The sequence below is a fragment of the Pteropus medius genome, unplaced genomic scaffold (assembly GCF_902729225.1).
Source record: "Pteropus medius unplaced genomic scaffold, Ma_sr-lr_union100, whole genome shotgun sequence".
Lineage (NCBI taxonomy): Eukaryota > Metazoa > Chordata > Mammalia > Chiroptera > Pteropodidae > Pteropus > Pteropus medius.
The window spans coordinates 5,942,416-5,965,991 of record NW_024349797.1 but is presented as its reverse complement, the minus strand read 5'-3'; the positions used below and the strand labels follow the sequence as shown (position 1 = coordinate 5,965,991).

General features: G+C 41.8%; 1 protein-coding gene and 1 long non-coding RNA gene across 2 annotated transcripts in view; one reads left to right on the top strand and one right to left on the bottom strand.

Moving 5' to 3' along the window:
- NRXN3 (neurexin 3) overlaps positions 1-23,576 on the bottom strand; it is a 1,605,778-nt gene that overhangs the window by 917,032 nt on the left and 665,170 nt on the right. The window lies entirely within an intron of this gene.
- On the top strand, positions 10,251-12,504 carry LOC120619564 (uncharacterized). The gene is made up of 3 exons (XR_005657552.1): positions 10,251-10,498; positions 12,152-12,265; positions 12,396-12,504. It is a non-coding gene; the product is annotated as an uncharacterized LOC120619564 (long non-coding RNA).

Sequence of the window (23,576 nt, the reverse complement as noted above, 5' to 3'; positions counted from 1 at the left end):
CCATTTTGAAGTGTTAAAAAATATGGACATAGTTTCCCTTGGATATTTTACTTCCCACACAAACACATAAACATTGTCCAGGGTAGGTCCTAAACGGCTTTGGGTAAATAATTCAATGGGAAATAGAATGTCCCTAATATTATTTTAGTTGCTATAAGAAGCCTTGTAGAAAATATTTCTTGTAATTTTCATGTCCAAAAAAATCACGCAAATGCATAAAGCAATCTATATTTTTCAGTTGGAAGTATTTTTCCTCATCTGATTATCATTCTCTTGAATACATCACTGTCTGCCCAGCATTTTGTTATAAAAACATGCATACATTCAGAATGTACACAAGTACACACACACACACACAGCAGATAAGCAGACGTACAGATAATATAAGCTCTTTGAGGATAGTACTCAATTTGGTAACCCCAGGAGCATCCAGTATAGTATACTCAATAAATATTTGAGTAAGAAAAGAACCAAAATAGATTTATTTCAGGTCGGTAGGGCACTGTCACCTTTCCCTTACTCTATCCCTAAAATATCAATGGAATCTACCCAACAAAGTAGTTTTCTACCTATAGCTGTCACGTCATTGATGTTTCTTCCAAAGGGAAAACCTGCAGGTTCACTGGATGTGCCTAGCAGCCACTACAACTGCAAGTTCACTGGGTGGATTCAGTAGGTCTGAGGTAGACTGGAAGAATTTGCACTTCTAACAAGTTCCCAGGTGATGCTGATGCTGCTGATGCGGAGATCATATATCTAAGAACCATTGCACTAGTAAGCATAAATTATGATTTCCCCAAGTGTTAGAGTGGAAAACTATGTGGAATTAACAGAACCTATAATAGACAGATTTGATCTATGGTAGGGACAGCTTCTCAAAGCTAATGAACTTTGAACTAAGATCTGAGTTTGTTGGAGAAAATAAATGTTAAGAGTGAAAAGGAAAATTCTAGTCACTGGGAACAGCATGTGCAAAGACCTTGTGGGGAGAAGAAACAGGGCAAGAACAAGGGACTGAAAGATGGTGTCTGTGGCCTGGAGTGGAGAGAATGGGGAAAGAAACCAGGACTGGAGCTGAAGAAAGAGGCGGGGGCCAACTGAAGCTGGATCTTGCAGGCCCGCCATAGTTACATCTTACTAGATAAGCCTTGGTCAGCTAAGGAAGGTTGACGAGCAATGGGTGACATAACTAGATCACAGATTCTCTAAAAAGTTTTTTAGACTTCCTCTAGTGAATGGATCGATGTATAAAAGCACTGAGTCTGGTCAAACCATCTGTGTTGAATTCCTCTTATTTGGATCTTGGCTCTGCCAATCACAGCCTGGGTAAGTTACACACCATTCTAAGCTTCGGTTTCCTCATCCGTAAAATGCTGATGATAATTCCTTTCTAATAAGTTTTGTGGATTGACTGAATTAATCATGTATGGCACTTAGACCTATGTCTAGAACAGATTAAACACGCTGTAGCTGCCATTATCATCATAATTCACTGTGAGCATCCAAAAAAAATGCTATATCCACAGACACAGGAGATAACGGATTTAACTTTCTTAAAAACCCTTTCAGGTAACACATCTTACTGTAAAGGTGACAACGGCTTAAACCACAAAGAGAGTGGAATCTCTAAATAGCCAAAACCTCCAGCAGTTTCAGTGTCCAGAATCTGATGGAGGGAATCTATATAAGCTCCTTGCCACACCCACCCCTGAACATAAGCTCCAAAGATATAGATTTTTTTCCTGTTTTGCTCACTGCTGGATCCCCAGTTCCTAGAAGTGCCCGGGCCTCGTGACTTACTCATCAAGTGAGAAAGAATACCCTTCAACGTTGTTATGGTCAATTGGATTTGGAGGTAGTTTGCTTCCCTACTATCACCAAAACCCAAATCTCCTGTTTCTCCTCATTTTCTGGTCATTCAAGGAGAGAGGAACGTGTAAGTATCTTGTTTCCGAATTGATACCTGGGGCCAGCGTATCTAATGGTACAGTTATCGAAACACTGTCTCCCTGAAAGCAACACCGTGGCATACCCTCCCCCAGCCTGAGTGGTCTAGGCCTCCTTGAATGCTGTCAATGAACATTCTCTCACTGCCCACCTCCTGCTGGAAATTCTCTAGTAAACGCCCCCCTCCCTCGACAACTTACCAACTTCCTTAAAATAAAAGCTCTAAATGACCAAGATTAAAACCCCCTTCATGAACTGACTTTGGCCCAACCTCCAGCCTCATCTCACACCCCTCTGCTGTGCCCCACATTCTGACGAATCGGAATTGGCCCTGATGGCAGGGCTCTTCCGGTCTCTGGGCTTCTGTCCACCCCGTTTTTCTGCCTGTGTACCCTTCCCACCCCCATGCCTGTTCATACTTCAAGTCTCAGCTTAACATCTCTTCTTCTAAGAGGTGACCCCATGTTTAAGAATCCCGATAGAACCCCGTGTGGGAATATTTATTCAATAATTACCTTCCCTGTAAGTTAAGAGGGATACCAGGTTTTTCGTTATGCATTACTTTATCCCCAGTGCTTAGCATATAGAGGCTCTAAATAAATACTGGTCCAAAGACATTAACATTATTATTTTACTCCCCCAAAATGCTCTTTTAGAAGGGCAAGACTTGTGCGTGTATGCGCACACACATAAATACACACAAACACACACACGATTCCTCAGGAAAAATCACAAATATTCCCTCATTATTTGCCACTGGTGACTTCAGTTGCTGCAGAAACGAATTCTTTCCATAAGAGTAGCTCATGATTTTCCTAACATCTGAGATTCTCCCAGTTTGAATACGGGGATGCACCCATTATTTCAGTCCATTCAGGCTGCTATAACAAAAATATCACAGACTGTGGCTCAAACAGCAAACGTTTTAGTTCTCACAGGAGAAATCCAAGATCAAGGTGCCCAAAATTCAGCGTCTGGTGAGCAGACCTACCTCCTGGTTCACAGAAAGCTATCTTTTTCTTTTGTCCTCACAGGGCAGAAGGGACAAGGGAACTCTCTAGGGCCCCTTTTATAAGGCCACTAGTCCATTCATGAGGTCTCCCGTTATGACTTAATCATTCCCCAAAGCCCCCACTTCCTAACATCATCATACTGGGAGTTAGGATTTCAACATATGAGTTTTGGGGAGACACAAACACTCAGTACAGAGCACTCACCTACATATTTCCTGGCCCAGTGCTTCTCAAACTTTAAAGTGTATATGAATCACCTGGCAGTCTTAATAAACGACAAAATGCAACTGAATAGGTCTTGGGTGGGGACCAGATTTCTAACAAGTTCCCAAGTGCTGCTGTGGCGCCAGGCGGCTACACCGTTGGTCGAGGTCTTCATCCACGCAGAACCTTCTACAGCACACTCCGCCCTCACCCCACACTTCCACGTCCACCAGGGCAGGCGCACACTCCCAGGAAGCAGCCAGCAGTGGAAAAAGAGCGAACAGCCCTTAATGAGAAGAGGGTGGCAGGGCCACATGTGTCCAGGACTTGAGACACTCACAGCCTCTTCACCCACTTTCAGGAGCTTAATGTGGTCTAATAACTGTCATTTTCCATTAGCACTAGTTGTGAAAACAGAGGGACAGGGGACATGAAATAGAGGGTGAGGAAGAAGGACATGCAGGAGAAACATAGACGGAGAGGAGCAGCAGCTGGACTCCTCCCCTGAGCTAGTCCGTCCCCAGATGCACATCACTGCACTGGGAGCGACTTTCAACTCATTATCTGTAAAGGGAATTCATCCCCATGTGAAAAACATGCTCTGCTTCCTTCGGTCAGAATGCCGGGGGTGCCATGGCAGGCAGCCGCCTTCCCTCCACCACAACTTCGGACTGACGCAACGTCCTCAGGATCCCTGGACCAAGAACCAGGCAGGGATTTTAGAGGCCGAAGTAGCCGCAGAGCAGTAATTCAGCATAATCTTAGGTCAGAGAAGGTGATGTGAAGGGCTCATACCTATGGAGGATTTTTCTTGACAGGATAAGATAGAAAAATCCTAGAAATAGCACCTTCACAACTATTATTGGAAAATGAACTTGCAGGAGCTGGGTACCCTGGCAGGTGTGTTGACTGTTCCTGGCCAGCACCGGGGCCTGAAGGTATAGAAAGTTGTGGAAGAAAAGAAAGGAAACCCAGAAAAATAGAAGCCCAGAGCGATGGAGTTTGGATACTTCTGCCTCCTTTCTACTCAGGCATTCTCTCCTGAGCTGTCTCTGCATCGCCATTAGGACTAAGAGACAGGCTCAACTAGGATTATAAGTGAATAAATGAAATAAACTCATGGCTTTTCCCAGACCACCAGCTTCAGACTTAAAAAATTTTAAATAGTATCTCTTCTTCTATTTCTTGAACTACAACAGACTACACCCCAAACACATAAGTGAAACTAACAAAGGTGTCTGAACAATCAGCCAAGGGAATTGATTGTTTTAACAAATCAAGACTTCAATGAAAATAAAATCAGGAGAAATCTGAGACCTTGGTTGAAGGGCAATGAAGGTGAAATAAGCATAAAAGCTTTTCTTAATAACAGTGCTAGGCAATATATGGGCATTGTTCAGGACAAAGTGATGGGTTTTGATTGGCTGATTAGATTGGATCGGTTTCTCATTTGTCAACTTGAAATCAATAGTTTCTGTGCATTTCTAGAGCCATCTCTTTACCACAAGGCACACAGCCATCCATCAGGAGTCCCACAGTAGAGCCAGGAAGAAGTGGCTGCTCAGCTCGTTTGATAATTTAATTGGTTTGTTTCCTCAGGAAATTATTTTTCTCCCCATCTCTAAATTTCTAAGACTCTCTCATTTGGTGTTTTGTGAGAAAAGAGCACCCAGCCCTACCCAGACAAGGCATTTCTGAGGTGTGTGGTTGCAGCTCTCACGCTGCCTTCCGTGAGCAGAGTTAGAAGCTATGATGTGAGGAAGCTCTGCCCACCTGTTCCCAGGTTTGGTTCCACTATGGTGTCTGATATTCCCGCATAGTCACTGCTTTGGAGGGAGGTGCCAAGGGCTACTGTTAATTACCAGTTACAGTTGCTCCAGCCACAGCATTTGTATTTTCACATTTTAGCTTAATTTGGGTGATTAGATTAACTCTCTCAGAGAATATAGGCACTTGACTCCCCACTCTCCCTCTGCCATTTCTAAACCCAATCTTTCTAATCTGTTCACTTTTTTCTCTCTCTGCTACCATTATCTAAGGCTAAGTTAGCCTCTTAGCTGTGTCTCTTCTGTTTCTCTGTTTACTGTCCTTCCCGTCTCCTGTCTGGACACTGCGATCAGAATGGCCATTTAAAAAGAAATCTCACATCAAGTCAATCCTTCATTTAGACCTCTCGGTGGTTTCTCATTGTCTTTAGGATGAAATCCCTAATTTGTTCATCAGACCCTTGCCCACCTTTCCTACCTTATCTAGTCTCTCCTCCTACTTTGACCTTTACCCTCAGGCCATACTTTGGTTTTCCAAACATACTATGCCCTTCCTTGGCTTTGGGTCTTTGATCACATTATTCTCTTTGCCCTGAATGCTACCCTCTTACTCTAGCCTCTTCCCAAGGCTAAGTCCTACCCAGCCTTCCTTTATATCAGGTAGGCCCGTATTTACCCCTGTATTCCCCTCATGGCAACACCGTAATACATGTCAGCTCTGTAAAGGGCTCTGTCTTATTCAGTTATATATCCTCTGAACCTGGAACAGCACCTGGCACAGAGAAGGTGCTCGAAAGATATCTGTTATGTGGAATTAAACCGGAAAAAGTGAGAGGGAAAGAAAAGATGCATTATGCCCCTCACCCACATCTCCCCCAGAGTATGTGCTTTCTCTTATCATTTCGCCAGTACCAGAGGCTCTCTTACGTAGAAAAGGAAAAATCAAAACTCTTAAATAAGTACATTTACAGTAGGAAAGTGAATGACTTCAAAACAGACTGCAATAAAGTCCCACGATGTATAAAAGCTTCAGATCAAGGTATAGGGAGATGAGACAGGAATGGATAAGGGGAAAACAAAGGAGTCAGAAAAGGCCTTTGAACAGAAGGGGAAACAGTCTGTAAGCTAAGAGGCTGCTCGTGTGAGGATGTAAGTTTCAGGAGATTTCTAAGATGATGGTTACCACACAGAAAGTAAAGTAGCTCCCAAAAGCACGAATAAGCTCAGATGCAATGCTATTTTCTACAGAGCTCATCAAACCTACAATTTCAGAGACTGAAAGGTGAGAAGCAAAGAGCTATGAGTTTGAATAAGAAGGAATTAGGAAAAAGAAAATCAACTCGTCCAAGAACAAAGTAGGAGGAAACTCTCATACTAGGCTCTGCAAATGCCACCAAAGTACATTAAATTGGGAGCAGAAAAAACTGGTTGAATCCTTGCTCTTCTCTCTTACTTTATACCACTCACGTGGCCTGAGTAGATTCCTAAGTTTCAGTGCACCTTGATTTCCTCGATGAGGAAACGGATAAGACAAGGAAACTAACATTTATTGAATACCGCACTTGCATATGTTATTTCATTTCATCAACATAAGAAGTCGATTTATGATACCCATATCACGAATGAGAAATCTGAGGCTTAGAGAGGTTAAGAATCTGACTGACATTCACATAAGGGTTTGAGCTCAAGTCTGTTGGGCCCTGAGGTTCACACTGGCCCGAGAGGCAAAAGTGATGGAATGGGCAGCACTGGACTCTCAACTCCTAGTCCTGGCTCTGCCATTTATGAGTTTTCTTGTCTTGGCAACTCACTTGACAGCTCGGGCACTCGGCTTTCCTCTTCCCTAAAACAGGGCTGCCCACACCTGCACTGGCCACCTACCTACTCCTTACAAGCAGAGGCATAACCTGATTTTAACACCTGAGAATCATGACGTGGTGCAGAGTCCGGATTAGCTTACCTTTAAGCGCATGTCAAAGTCTGGCTTCTTCGACGATCTTTTCGTCATAGTCTTAACAGGAACTGTGTCAGCATATTACTTAGAAAATGTGTTAAAAAGGTACTACTCTTAGAAAAGGTGCTTCCCATTCCCCTTCCTTGCTAAGATACTGCATATGAAGAGAGTATGAGAAGCAAATGTGATGGGGTTGTGCAAGCACCCTAACACAGGTAAAAGTGAGCATGCCCATAATTGGTCAGGCATCTCTGCTAGACACAGTCTTATTTAGTTCACATTCCCCACACTCCTTAAATGGAAAGCACTCCCTCTGTCTTGTTTTAGATAAAGTCATCAGGTACCATCAGTTAGGATGTTATGGATTTCCTCTGTGATCAGGGACTCCCACTTCTACAATTCAGGACACCCAGAGTGGGCTTGTTAAGTCAACCGTGTTGTTATCTTCCTAAGGTTAACAAAGTCGTGAGAGTTTGTCCCCAGTGTAGCTCCATTATAAGAACTTATCCTACTAAAGGTCAACACATAGTTACATGCTCCAAGCAAAGAGCATGCCTTTGTGAAATTCATAAAGGTCTCTGTGTGTTCTCACTTAGAGCAACCCAATATGATGTAACTAGGTCTCCTGAGAATCCTCTGGCTCAGACGATGCCACCAATATATGTCATTTCTGACCTGATTCAAAACCAACCTTCATAAACGTGGACAAAAAGCTGCTTACAGCTTAGAGGACATTAACAGCCTTTTAATCTAAAGAGCCGTTGGTCTTTCATTTTCTCTAACTTGCCATGGCCTATGATTTGAGCTGTCAGAATCAGAGCCTAACAATACCATTACTTTTCCAGAATGTATTTAATCCTGCTTTCAAAAATCAGTATCCTAGTTTAAGTGGGAATAAACTAACATTGATTGAGTTCTTATTATGTATATTAAATAAATTAGTGCATTTAATCTTGCTTAAGCCTTATAATCCCCAAGAGGTAGGTACAGTAATCCTTATTTTATAAGGAAGAAACCGGGGTTCCAAGAGGTTATGGAAATCTTGGAATTATGATCTGAACCCGGTTCTGACTGACTCAATAACTCCTGCTATTTTCATTCTAACATAGACATTCTTTGAAAATAACCATGTTTTAATCTAAACAAAAGACAATCAGTTGTCAAAATGCAAATAGGAGCTACTAAGTGCCTATGTCGCTCTAGATGAGATAAAACCTCTAGAAGATGGAAAAACTGACCCTTGATATTAAGAGATTTGAATTCATTAAATAAGTTTGCCACTAATTAACTGTGTGACATAAGAAACGTCACAACCTTCTCAAGCCTAAAAACCCACATCTGTGAATTGGAAAAAAATAATGTTACCGAAAGAAAGCCTTTCAAGTTTTGTTCCCTTTCAAGGAAGCTGCCACGTAAAAATGTATGAAGCACAGACGATCGAAATTCTTTTTTCTCCAAGGCAAACCCACAAAACTGTATCTTAGGACCGCAAAATGCCAGTCTGGTATTTGCTATCTGCCAGCTTAGTAACCTTGGGCAGGCTGAGAAACTTCCGGAGTATCCTGTTACTTTGTTTGGAAAGGAAAATTTTACCCGCTTATGTAGAAGCCCTTTCAACTCTGAGGTTTTGAATCTAAAGCAACCGGAATTTCATTGTCCGGAATGGAGTACTCTCTTCGAATCCTCAGATTACTGCAATAGCTTTCTCTCTGCTTTGCCCGAGTTCAGTAAAGTTCTCTTCAAACCATCCCCTATACGGTTCTTAGAGAAATTGTAACCGAACTTAAATCTGACCGTGTTACATACTTGCTGAGAAGCCTTCCACTGAAGGACCCTCCACTGCCTTCAGAATAAAGATGAACATTTTCCGCTTGGCATGCACGGCCCTTCACAGTCTGGCTCTTGCCTTCTTTCTCTCCTTTGTCTCCTTCACAGACGTTGTGCTTTAGTCTTACTAAACTCTATTTTGGCTAAGGATGGTTCTCAGATATCTAGTGTTGATGCCTTGATATATAATAAGAATCTTCTTTCGAGTTAACGTGAAATAGCTAGTTAGAAATGTTAGGTAAGCAGATGTCTGTGTCTGAGGCTCATGGGAAATTCTAGCTGTATGGATAAAATTTGGAGTCGGCCAGATAGACAGAAATTGATCCCACGCAAGTGCAGGAGATCCCTTAGGAAGATACGTAGGTAACAAAGGGTAATAATAGGCTGATGCTGGAGTGCTGATCGAACACACACCAACATTTAAGAACTTTACCCTGTTTAGCCCAACTCATGAAAAATCCTACAATCTGAACACCAGACAGGGAAGAAGGCTGTGAGAAGATCATCTTCCCCCATGTCAGTGACAATTTCTGTAGACAGAATAGATAACCTGTTTTTTGGAAAAAGAAACTGAAGCTTTAAGAGGCTAAAATTATTTAAGAAAAGTGTCCATGCTGGTTAATAAGGAAGCTGGGATTTATATCTAAACCTTTTTTGACTGGGAAGCCCACAATCTTAAAATTACTCTCTCCTGCATAAGCTTGATGACATAAAATTTCTTCTCCTCTCTCAGGCAATAATAGAGACAATAAACTAAATAAAGCTCAATTTAAATAAAGAAGTGATTATGATGGATAATAAAAGGGCTATTAGACTTGAATTAATGAATTGGTTAATGGTGGTTTATTTAACTAAGTTTATTTAACTAAGCTGTTTATTTGCAAGAAATAAAAAATCAAGAAGTTATAGCTAAAAGAAGAGCATTCCTATCCTGATTCTGTATGTGAGCAGTTCCTGTAATAAATTATATAAAAGCTTAAAATTTCACTTGCCTGTAAACTTTCATTACCTATAAAATGAAATAAAACAGTATTACCTAGTTAAAGACAGGCCTTTATTTTAGTCATAATTCCACTTTTGATGGACATTAGGAATTCGTGAGCAAGCTGTCGGACATGCCCTGGCCAGATTTTCTCTTATTCCAGATAGAAAACCTGGCCAAATTTGCAATAATCACTCTATATCACACACTACATACCTTTGGCTAATGGAAACACCCTTTAAATTTAATGTTGCTTAGCTAATGTTTAAGCAAAACAAGCTATTTACACAATGTCCATGCAGCAGGTGATATGGCTTATTCTCTTTCTTATTTATAGTCATTACCTTCTCTGGCTCCAAAATAGTTTTTAATTGAATTTCCTCATTATTATTATTTAGTGCCTAATGCGAGCTCTTGGGGGCAAAGAGTGAAACTGCCAAAACCGAACGTGCAGCAATTCATCGGACCATGGCGTGACTGCCTTCTGACTGTGTTCAGAGCCAAGTCCTGGAGAGAGCCCGTGGGCGTGGGACGGATGCCCGCCGACGTGTGTGTGTGTGTGTGTTCTCCCATGGCATCATGGTCTGTCCAAAAATCTTCTTTCAGACACTCCTGCATTGTTCTAAATGAAGTCTTAGAAGTAAACAATTGCCAGATGCCATAAATTCCTGTGGGAAGCCAGCTAAAAAAGATAATTCTCACATGGAGTAAACGTGAGAAAACGATCAGCCCCCTGGACAACTCGATTTGTTGAAATGAGGCTGCATGACATCGAGGGGCGACCTGTGTTTCTACAGATGTCAAGGTAAGAATACCAAGACACTTCTACCACTCCCTTGTAGAGCTGGTCAGCTTTCTGCCCTCTGCTTCTCAGGCTTCCAAACCAAATAAAATGTTGATGCCTTTTCATGAAGCTGAAGGGTTCATTTCCTCCTTTGCTTCCATCCTCTCTTCCCACTTACTGCTAGAATAGAAAGGAACAGAGAGCGGGTGAGAGGAATTCTGCACTAGAACTCTTCCGTATGAGTGGAAAATGAGGATTTCTGGATTTCTTAGCAGGAAAACGTTGCATCTTCTTCCTCCTGCCATGAAACCTGTCATGGTCACTGCCAATTTGCCACGGCAGCCTCTGTCCTGGTGAAGGACACAGATTCTCAATGCTTCTCCACACAGCACTCGAGGCTAAAATGTGCCCATCGGTCAGAGTGGGTACCTAACAGGAAACATCTCTGCCACCTCAGACTTAACCTCTCAGCAACTCCAGCATCCTCGGATATAAAATAAGGACAACACAGCTCACTGCCCAGGGTTATTTTCTTTTAAATAGGCAGATTTGGGCAACCTATTAAATTAAAATTTAGAGCTAACACAAAGGAAAAAAAAAATGGCATTACCAGACAAAATAGAAATTAAAATGCAACATATAGTCCCGAGGGAGAAGATTATCGCAGATAATTAGACCATAAGAGCTTATGAGGTTGAGATATATGTTTGGCTCCAGGTATTCCCAGAAGTTGGGTTATTTTTTGTTCCTAATTATCCATGAAGCAAACGCTAGATGCTAATAGAAACGTCTCACAACGTCTTCATGTGGAGGACACAGATATGTGGAGGGCAGTAGTGTGAGATCAATGATTATTATATGTAAAACTCCCTTGCAAGTTAAAGGGCTCTACTATATGTTAAAAGTGAGGACATTCACCTTGGTGGTGAACGTGGGTATCTTTTAGAAGAGTTTTACGACTAGTTGAAAAAGGATGAAAAGGTAGTAGGTTGAGGAGCTCTGCCGTGGGAAAAGATGACATCAGAAAGCAAATGCTTCGTCACTACCTGTTAGGAGAAAAGAATGGAGATCTGTCTGGGTTCTGAAGCCCGAGACATCCAGGGATGTGCAATTAGGCAAACTGATGGATGGAAAATGAGGATTTAACCAGTTTAACCAGGGGCTTTTGGAAATGCAAGCCTGGAAAACCTTCCAAAATTAGAATTCTAATCCAGAGACTAGGGCAGGGCCCTGAGAATTTGAAAGTGCAATGGAATGTCAGAAACTGCACTTGGGCTTATTTTGGAAATCAAAAATATTTGCATAAACAGACACCACTCTCCACATATTTCCAAAATTAAGAGACTCCGGGGGACCAACACTAGAAAAAAGGAGGACCTCCAAGAAGGGTGGCAGACACTGTCCATCACTTACCCAATGACTATTGCTTCCCCTCCTCCCTGATGACAGAACTCTGGTTTGTTAAGGGGTGGAGAGCTCCTGTTCTCAGAGAAAGTAAGCTCCCACCTCACCCCCAGAAGATGAAGTGGAGTCGTCCAAACCAGCCATGATAATCGCATCCCCTACTGCAATTACTGGTCTTAGGATGAGCACGTAGGCTTACCAGAAATTTGCTGTGGAGAACTTAAAAATTAAAGTCTCACTTACAGATATTATTTCTTTCCTTCTTCCTAGAGCCCGGAATGAGGTTATAATGCCTGGATGTGCAGGAGCCATGTTATAACCATGAGGCAACAAACCTGAGGATAGAAGCCAACACGCTATGGATAATGGAGTGAAAAAAAAAATGTATTTCCTAATGGCAGCATTATCCTGTGGCAGCAGCCATGGACTGCCTGGCTTGTAATTTCTTTATATGTAAGGGAAAAAATCCCTATTTGTCTAAACTACTGTTCTTGGATTTTTCTACCACTTTTAGCTGGAGACATTCCTAACTGATAGAGGAGGGCAGCGGAGAAAGGAAAAGTCATAGCAGAATAAAAATTATGAAGGAGAGCAACACCTGTGTGTTAATCCAGACCTGAATGGAAGAGGTGAGGACTGGTGAGGGAGAATCTATGAGAAGGAGGTCTGGGGAGGAGAGTGGAGGCTTGGTGTTTGCAGGCAGGTCTAGGAGAGAAACAGGGACGGCATGACAAGCGCATCTTGGTGCTGCCATCAATGCACATCTTTTCATTCTAATCTGTATTCACAGCCGACAAGGCTTTCACTTTATGGCTGCAATGTTCTCCTCGTCTCTTCTGTGGGCGCGGTCGCCCTGTGAGCACCACACAGTCAGTGTCGATTCCACCCGGCACTTTGCTTTACTCACAGCTCCTTCCACCTTCTGTCTTCTCATTATTCCCCTGATATGATGCCTGTTTGCTTCCGGCTCTGGTTTAAAAGCCCACCCACAGTGTTGAAATGAAAAATAAAATCATAAAATAGATAAAAGACAAAGAAGGAGAAAACCACCTAAGGAAGGAAGAAGAATGAGGCAAGAACTGTTTCTCTGAGCCTGTGCCTTTCAACCCACCTCTCCACGCTGAGGGCTTTTCCCTAAAACAGGCCAGGGCAACAAATAGAAAGAAGAAGGTCTTGCATCTGATGACCTTCCCTGCAGTTGCCCCTGGTCCCCCTGAAGCGATGGGCAGCAACACCCAGATAGAAAACAAGGAGAGATACTACTTCCCTAAGAGTGGGCTCTGAGAGGTAAACAGGAAAAAAGGATGAAGTGCTCGCATCAGGTGACATCTCCCATCTAGGCTAGCAGCGAGGGAGGAATAGGTGAGCTGACATCTTTGGGGACCAAATGTGGGTTCATCAGATGCTCCATCATCTAATCGTTTCCTCTAGACAGTAAGCTCTACAAGGTAAAGGAGTAAGGCTGCCTTAGCTTTTGCTTTATTGCCTTAGCACAATGTATGGCACATAGGTGATGGTCAATAAACAGTGAATGAATAAGGCGTGACGTTGGGGGTGTTAGAAAGTGCTACATTAGCACTAACTATTGAAGTTGTTGGGGTGTGTTGTGGTTGCAGTTGCTCTTGATGACATAACTGTCAGTGGTGACAGATGGGGAAAAGACAATTCCCTCCTGAAACCCCAAACTTTAATCAAAAAGTCCACTAGTTTCTTCAAGTCCAGGTTGAGGCGTAGCCTTTCCTGGCCCAATATTGGTCTGTTGTAAGTGGTGTTACTTCTCACCTGTGTCAGTGACACACACTCCTAGGCAATCTTCAGAGACAGAGGGAGTTAGGAGGATGGTATTAGGTACCTGGAGCTGCTACACTCACTGCCGCAAATGGATCCATCTCCCCTTTCCCTGCAGACTTCCTGCCAGCCCCTAAGCAGCCTCTAATGACTTAACTGCTTGATAATGTCCCCCCTCCTCAGGGGACACATGCTGCTCTTCAGTGGAAAGAGGGTTTCAGTGATTAAACCCACAGCTGTCGTTTATAGCTAAGACTGGATTTCTGAAATTAATTTGAATATGTTTCCATCCCTATGCCCTTTTTCTGCTGTTTCCTGGTAAATTCTTTCCCTCCTTCACCTGCAGGTGAGGGCTGGGCGGGGGGCGGGGGGGTGTTGAGAAAGCTCTTGGGTGCAGCTATAGCTCCACGCCTCAAGGGCCTACCTACAATTTGAATACAGGTACTCACCACTTGCAAAGGGCGCAGGCTGGGGCAGCCCTGATAGAAGGCCTCAAGATGGGCCTAGCAGATTTTTAGGGCTTGCCACAGGGGTGCAGGATAAGGCCCATAGTGCCAATTCTATCATGATTTCCTACAGTGCACTCAGGAGCTGCAATGGACCCTTGGGTACCAACGGGAAAATTCGGCTTTCAGACCCCAAACCACTCCAGCAGCTCTGCATGGCTCCAGCAGATCTGCATGGCTCCAGCAGAGTAATTAATAGATGGATCACTTCCTATTTGTTTTCATTTGTCTTATCCTTTGTGGAATGAATTGGGAAGTACATAGGTAGAAGGCAGGGAGATAAGTGGAGAAAAGAAACATCCATCTTTACATTCCCCAGTGACTAACATAGTCAATATCACAGATGCTAATGCGTTAAGGGATGAAAGGAAGGAAGGCCACGGAAGGAAGGGAAATCTACCAACTGCTAAATTTTACCAAAAGCAAATTAGCTTAACTGTGCCTGTAGTCTCAAAGGGCACACACACCAGCCTCCTCACTAAGCCACACAAAGCAACATTCTGGCACTTCCCCATCCTCTTTCTTTCTCAGATTAACTTCACTCCAAAGTATTTATCCTATACATACATACATCCATACATACACACAGTCATACATATATATGTGTGTGTATGTGTATGTGTGCATGTGTGTGTATATATAATATATATTTAATATATATATACACAAATATATATATTTAATATGTATATATATTAAATATATATATTTAAATGTATTCTACTTATTTCCTATTTCTCCACACTAGATTGAAAGCTCCATAGGAGCAAAAACCTTTGCCAATTTTTGAATAAAAGTCTCTTCCTTACTAAGCCCTGGTTTGTTTTTCTTGGGCGTTTCAAATGCTATGCTTATAGGGCCTTCTAAATATATCTCAAATTCACCCACATCACTTCACCTCCACAGTGACTGACCTAACCCAAATTTAGTACACCACTGACTCTTTCCTGGAGAACAAATATTTTAGCATCAATTCTTATTCTCCTCCAATCCACTCTCTATCTCACAGCCAAAGTGATCTTTAAAAAACAAATCAGTCACGTAACTTCTATGCATATAGCTATTTAACAATCTGCCTTTGCCTTGAGGATAAATTCTAAACTGGTAGATACTCTACAAGTAGAAGACTGTATGGCTAGGCCCCTGCTTCCCCCTCTGCCCTCCCTCCCTGTGCTCTAACCCCAACAACACATCTTGTGTTCCTTGGCCTCTTAACTTGCCATACTCTTTTCTACCCCTTGGGCTTTGCAACAACCTTCTGCCTGGAAGACCACATCCATCCTTGTCTGGTTACCTCTAGCTTATTCTCAAATATCAGCTTAAGTATCATTCCTCCAGGAAAATTTTCCCTGATCCTCCAACCAGGCCTGACTTTCCATACTTCTCGAGTTTAACAGTTTTAAATTGCATGTTTAGTTGATGATTGTTTGATGCCTTTCTCCAACCATTAGACTTTAAGCTCTAGCATGTCAAAGATGAGTCAGTTTTTGCCCATCATTGTAGCCCTCGAGGGCTAACATAGTGTCTGGCATATTACTGGTACTAATATTTGAGTGAATATCATTTTAAATGACAGTGTGAAGAATATTATAATACCCAAGAGCTTTCTTCTATATAGTATCATATGTCTTTGAAACGTTGAGTCTTTGGATAAAATGATACCCCCCCTCCAATTTTATTTAGCTATAATTAACATACGGAACTGTATAATTTTAAGGTGTTGGGCATAATGACTTGACTTACATGTATTGTGAGATGATTATCACAAGAAGTTTAGTTAACATCCATCAGCTCACATAGATATAAAAAGAAAAAAAAAGTTTTTTTCCTTGTGATGAAAACTTTGAAGATCTACTTTCTTAACAATTTTCAAATATACCACACAGCACTCTTAACTGTAGTCATCATATTAAAATGACTATTTTAATCTTGCATCTGAAACTGATTATATCATCAGTCAAGGAATGGAAGATAAACGGACCAGTAAGCCAGAAAGGCGGTGTGCACGTGTGTGTGTGTGTGTGTGTTTCATTGATCTTTGCAGATGTAGATGTATGTTTCTGGCTCTTTTAAACCTGGATTTTTATACCAATACCCAGATCCAATCCTAGCCAAATTTTCTCTATCTCCTTAGAGAAAAGTCTTACCATGCTCTATTTCTATGAGTAGAAAAGTTGGAGTTTTATTCTGGGACATAAGCTCATTCTCTTCTCCCCTCCTCTTCCACCTCCAACCAATCTCCCATTTAAACAAGGTCATTCACGTGGTACTAAGAACAGGATCTTGGTTGAATGGGCTTCACATCTAATCTGTCTTCCTGGAGGCAGTCACCTGCTCTTCCTAGGGTGACCTTGAGCTCCCTGAATAGTGGAGACATCTTTTACCCTTTGTTTCCTTTGTTCTTATCATAATGGCTATCACATGATAGGGTCTCAATCAATATTTGTTAAATGGTAGTAAGCCACGGTAATAGACAGTTTCTCGCTAATATTCTGTAACATTAGCCTTGCTCTCACATGATATCCCTTCCACCATCCCCTAAATCAATTTCTACTTTCAGTCACACTCACAGTGTCCTATTGCTATATAGTTGCCTCCTTACAAAATTCTTGTCAGGAAAAGTTTCTCTTTGGAGAAAATAGAAGTTACTAAACCTCAGCAATTTAATTAATAGTCTCTGTTACTTCTGACTACTCTAAATTGGTTCTCCTAGCACTGACTGATGCTTTGACACTGGCAAATTCTGCATGAATAATCATGCTCTTGGAAAATTACATTTAAAATTAATACATAAAATTAGGATTCCAGTAGAAAAATATTTGGTTGTAAGCATGAAATATAAGCCTCCAGCAAGACGATGTGCATGGGAGGGAGAAGATATGGGCAAATAAAAGATCTGTCAAGTCTTTGGATTAAAAGATTAGTCAAGTTTCTGGACGAAAAGGTTGAGGATGCCCATGCCCTGAACCTAACACCATTAACTAATGCGTATTAAGCACATTCTGTATGCCAGGCACTGGGCAGTAGAGAAAGCATGGTCCTGACTTTCCTACAGTATGCTATCTACTGTGTGAAATAGAGTATGAATTTCAAAAAATAAACACCAACTAAAAAGCAGAGGAACAAATACAAAGAAAACAAAATTAAAAGGTCCATCAGTAGAGAACCAGGACCCCGAGTGTTAAGAGCGAAGTACCAAAATTAATAGCCTGAATACCAAAACCCTAAGCAGTACACATTCATCAGAGCTCTGATAAAACCTCAAGCAAAAAAAAGAATTCCAAATTTTACTACAGATTACAAGAGTGGAGTTCAGTGATTCTGAATTTCTTTGAAAAATGGATTCAGTCATTCCTTGCTGTTCCTAGAGAGTCCAAGTGTCTGATCACCTTTATCCCACTGATCTTTCCTGGTCTCCCTCCATTATGCTTTATAAAATAAACCTCAAACCGGGTATCAAATCTTTCTGCCTCACCTCTGGGTTCTGAAGCTGAAGATCTTCTGGAATTAACCCTGCTAGGTCTTAGGCTTCATCTCTTTAAGCGCTTCTACAATAATGGTCATAAGCATCCTCTGCATTAAAATCAGAGCTAGTTTCTTATCTGGTCTAAGAGACAATCTATAAAGCAAGATATCAAATTCCTACAGATGTGATGAGTTGAAATATCAATAAATAGATATGTTGGAACCATAAAGCAGAGACAGGTATGAGAGAAAACTGGGCTAGTGAAAAAGGCTCTGACATCCTCTGAGGCCCGTGTGATTGGAAAAGGGTTTTGTAATATCTATCACACCAACATGGGGGCAAAATAGAGACTAACAGAAAGGATCAATAATTAGTCTTCTTTGATTAATCTCTGGTTATTAATGATAACAAAAAATAAGATAGTTTAAAACAGTAGACTGAACCTGTGTTCACAATATTTCACACCTCCCCTGTTTTTGAATTATACACCCACACCCTTCGCCTGTCACTTTGCAGTACTTCCACTAGAGTAGATGTAGTATATTAACCCACCCCATGATGGGATTGGCACTCTGACTTGTTCAACCTGGGAAGTGTGGATAGAAGTGACAATATGCCAGATGTGGACTAAGGTCTCAGGAGGCAATAGATGCTTCCAAGCTCCCTCCTGCACTCCTGCTATTTGCCAAGAGAAGAACATTTGTGGGGTAGCTTCTGGTCCAAAGAGAACGTGGAGACTGTAGAGCAGACCCTAATCTAATTTCCAAATCTGCGGCCACGTCCAGGCATTTCACAGCTAGGAGGATAGCCATCCAACCTATGCACAGACCTGTCCGAAAAAAATTTAAATGTTGCTTGTTGTACGCTACTTAGTTATGTTAATATTACTGAGGCAATAGCTGGCAAATATAGCTACTGTGAAGTCATTAAAAATCACACTTTTGAAGATTTTATTTATGATTTGAGACGAAGATTATAATATAATGCTAAAGTTATGGTATAATTATAAAATTATGACATAATTAAATTTATGACATAATTCTAACTGAAAAACTCGGGATAGAAAAATTATTTTTAAGTGACATTAAAATATATGTTTTATATACACATTGCCCAAAGGAATAAAGCTTACCAATATATTAATAATGCCATTTCTGGCTGGTATAATTATGTGTGATTTCAGCTTGTTTATTGTTTACCGTGAAATAAGTATTCAGTTAATACTGGCTAAATAAAAATTAGTAAATTTCCATATATTCCAAATCTTCTACAGTAAACATATATTGCTTTCGTAATCATAAAAATCAATATTTATTTTTTAAAATGAAGATCCATGACCTAGAACGTTGATAATAACCCACTGATGACAATTTTTTATGAGGCTTCTTTCCAACAGGGGTAAACACTCCTAACAGAGCTATAATCTAGAGATTGGTTTATTGAGTAGCATTTTATGAAGACAGAATTACAGCCTTCCAAAGTCAAGACTCTTTATATCAACTGCTCCATGAAAGCCTCCAGGAACACCACTCCGTAGTGAAAAGCAATGGGACGGGTCAAACATGTTCGACACATAGAAAAGAAACCAAAACATCGTGAAGGGATTGAGGGCAAGAAAAGAAGGAAGGTGAAAGAAAGGTGAAGAAGAAGTGAGAGGATTGAAGGGAGCAAGAAAGGGGAAACAAAAATTTACAAAGAAATAATTCTGTTCAGCTTCATATTTCTTCACCATCATACCTAACCTGCCATCGATCCCCGTTTACAGAAAGCAGGGGTTGTGGGGTGGGGGACCCCAGCATTAGGCAGAGAGGGGCTCTTCTGCAGCAGCCAAGTCATTTCCTCAAGTAGGAATTGATATCCCAGTGCTCTGCTCTGCAATCCCCACTTATAGTTTAGATACCTGGTTTTATAGTCATTGTTCCCTTTTGCTAAAATCCTTTCTCATTTATTACAGTTCAAAAGGAGATGGCTTCCAGGCTAGATGGTGTGCTTGCAGAGGCCTCGGGGGCCTGTCCTTCCCCTCTACCAGCTGTCACTAATCTAAATAGCCCTAGGCACTAACCCACATTATATTTCAGACTCCATGCCAATCATTCTAAAAAAACAAGGGTCAACTTCATTCCTCGAGGAGGGAATTGCCCATTAAAAGGTAGACATTATGGTGGTAGCAAGCCTAAAATTTGGATAGAGAAAGGAAGGAAGGATTGTGTGGGGTTGACCTGGAAGAAATAATAAAAAAGAAAGAGGGGATTGCCAGTCAAGGTGGCAGAGTAGCTAAATGCTATGCTTGCCTCCTCTAACGATCACATCAAAATTACAACTAAACTACAGAACCATCACCATTGTGAGTTGCCTGAAGTCTAGCTGAACAGAAGTCCTACAACTGGTGACACACAAAAGAGGCCACCTTGAGACTGGCAGGAGGGGCAGAAACACTGAACAGTTGGCTAGTTCCACACTAGCATGTGGCAATTGAGAATCGGGAGGGATATTTCAGCTGCAGAGGTCCCCCCAGAGGACCGAGAGGTCCCAGCCTCACACTTGGCTCCCCAGCCCAGGGTTCGAGTGCTGGGAAGAGAAGTCCCCACAAAATCTGGATATGAAAATCAGTGAAGATTGTGGCTGAGTGACACAGAGGGCTGCAGGAACCCCAGGCATTCCCCTTAAATGGCCGGCGCATGAACTTACCCACTGACAAACTCACCTACTCTGAGCTCCAGCACTGAGTAAGCAACCCAAAAGGTACCAGGGACATACAGGGAGGAATTGAATTGTCTGGCTTTAGGGCAAGGGCTGGAAGGGCAACTTTATCCCAGAAACAAGTGCTGACAAAAATCACTGTTCCTTTGTTGAGCTATCCTACTACCCAGCATGCAAATGCAGGCAGCCATAATATCTGAGTCTTCTTCAATCTGGCTAACACTGGTCGCCTTGCTCCAGTGATTCCCAGAGACCTTGCCCCTCCCAACTTGCAGGCCCATTCAAGATGCTTCCAGTGATCTTCCATGCAAATGGCCTGTCTTGGCTCATGCTGCAAACTTTGCTAAAATTTCTCAAAGGTTCACAAAACCTAAACAAGCAAATTCTGGCCTCAGCATGCCCCTACCTCTTGCTGAGCAGCCCAATCCCAACAACGGAGGCAGCCAGCCTTGCTTTGCATCTGGCCTCTAGAGGCACCTCCAAGCCAGTGTGGGGGGCAGCCATCTGCAGGTTGCTTGGTGGCCCAGCTGCAGCTAAACTTGGCCTTTGTAGGGCCCCGCCTAAGAGGCTCCAGATTAGGCAAGCACAGTGGTCATCTTTGGACCAAGTAGGAGCATGACCAGGGGCCACACCCAAGGACAACTTACCCAAAGGGCAGACTGGCAGGCACCAGAGCCCTGCTAAAGCGAATCTTGCTCCTTAGGGGCAGCCCCTGCACAACAGCTTCTCCAGTGTCATCATCAGCTAGTCATCACAACCAATCAGCTGTAGGGTTAATCCCTCCCATTGATGTGCAAACAGCAACCAAGGCTCAACTACAAAAGGAGGGCATACACGACCCACACGAGGGACTCACCTGAAGCACTGAGCTCAGGTGACCAGGGAGACTGTGCCACTGGGCTGCACACAACACCTGCTACATAAGGCCGCTCTACTAAGACTGGAAGACATAGCAGTCCTACCTAATACATAGAAACAAACAAGGGAGGCAGCCAAAATGGAGAGACAAAGAAATATGTCCCAGATGAAAGAACAGAACAAAGCTCCAGAAAAAGAATTCACCAAAAGGGAGACAATCAATCTACCAGATGCAGAGTTCAAAACACTGCTTATAAGGATACTCAATGAACTTAGGGAAAGAGTAGAGCAACTCAGTGATAACTTGAACAGAGAGATATCAAACATAAAGAAGAACCAGTCAGAAATGAAGAATACAGTAACTGAAATGAAGAATACATTAGAGGGAATCCACAGTAGAGCAGAAGAAAAGGAGTCAGCGATTCAAAAGACAGAGTAGCAGAAAAACACCCAAACATCACAGCAACAAGAAAAAAAATCCAAGTAAATGAGGTTTAAGAGGTCTCTGAGACAACAACAAGCATACCTATTTGAAGAAATAATGACAGAAAACTTCCCTAAACTGGCAAAGGAAATAGACATACAATCCCAGGCAGCACAGAGAGTCCCGAACAAGATGAACCCAAAGAAAGAGGCCCGCACCAAGCCACATCATCATTAAAATGCCAAAGATTAAAGATAAACAGAATCTTAAAAGCAGCAAGACAAAAGCAATTAGTTACCTACAAGGGAGCTTCCATAAGACTGTTAGCTGACTTCTCAACAGAAACTTTGCAGGATGGAAGGAATTGTCATGAAATATTCAGTGATGAAAAGCAAGGACCTATAATCAAGACTACCTTACCCAGCAAAGTTATCATTTAGAATCAAAGGACAGATAAAGAGCTTCCCAGAAAAGAAAAAGCAAAAGAATTTACAACCACCAAATCAGTATTACAGGAAATGCTGGAGGGACTTCTTCAAGAAGAAGTAGAAGAAAGAAAAAAAGATAAAAAATGTGAATGTTAAAACAGCAATAACTACATATCCATCAACAATTACTTTGAATGTAAATGGATTAGGTGTTCCAATCGAAAAACAGGATGGTGGAATGGGTAAGCAAATAAGACCCTTACATATGCTGCCTACCAGAAACTCACTACAGATCAAAAGACTGAAAGTAAAGAGATTAAAAAATGTATTTCATAAAAATGGAATGGAAACAGACAAAAAAAGCTGTGGTAACGATACTTATACCAGACTAAATAGACTTAAAAACAAAGGCTATAACAAGAGACAAAGAAGGACCCAGTAATCTCACTTTTAGGTATTTAACCAAAGTAACCCAAAACACTACTTCAAAGGAACATGTGAATCCATATGTTCATTTCAGCATTATTTACAATAGTCAAGATCTGGAGGCAACCTGGATGTCCATCAATAAGTGAATGGATAAAGAACATGTGGTATATTTATACAATGGAATATTATTCAGCCATAAAAAAGAATGAAATCTTGCCATCTGTCACAACCTGGATGGACTCAGAGGGTACTGTGGTGAGTGGAGTAAGTCAGACAGAGGACAAATGCCATACGACTCACTTACATGTGGAATCTAAAGAACAAAATAAACAAAACAGAAACAAACTCATGTGGGAAGGGAATTAGGGCGGGTGTGTGAAAAAGAGGTAAGGATTAGGAGGTACAAATCGGTAGTTACAAAATAGTCACGGGGATGTAAAGTATAGCATGAGAAATACAGTCAGTAATATTATAATAATTATGTATGATGTCTGATGGGTACTAGATTTCCTGGGGTGATCCCTTTGTGAGGTATGTAAATGTCTAATCACTATGTTCTACACCTGAAACTAATATAATATCGTATGTCAACTGTAAATGAAAAATAAAAAAATATTTTAAAAAAAGAAGAGAAGGGATAAAGAAAAGAGGGGAAGAGGGGGGAAAAGGGAAATGGGGAGGAGCAAAAGAAAACCGAGTGGGAGGGAGCAAAGTGCATCTCCCACTGGGAGCTCTTCTCACCATGGACAGTGGCGAAGTCAGCCCCATTATTTCAAATGATGGAAGTTCCTGCACTGGATGGATAAGCCTATTTCTCCTTCTATCCAAGCTTCTTTCCGTGCTTGCCCATCTGGTCATTTTAAGCAATGTTGAGGCTAGACCCCTAAGTGAGTTCCCGGATGATTTTTCTCTAGGCCCATCCCACCTGTGCCTGAAAAATCCTATGTGTGTGTGCGTGTGTGTGTGTGTGTGTGTGTGTGTGTGTGTGTGTGTGAGAGAAGAGGTAGAGAGGAGGGTGTTCAGGCACCAAATTTCTCCAGATTTGCCAGATAATAAACCAGCGTTCTACCCTCAGTATAGTAAATCTTAGAGTTAA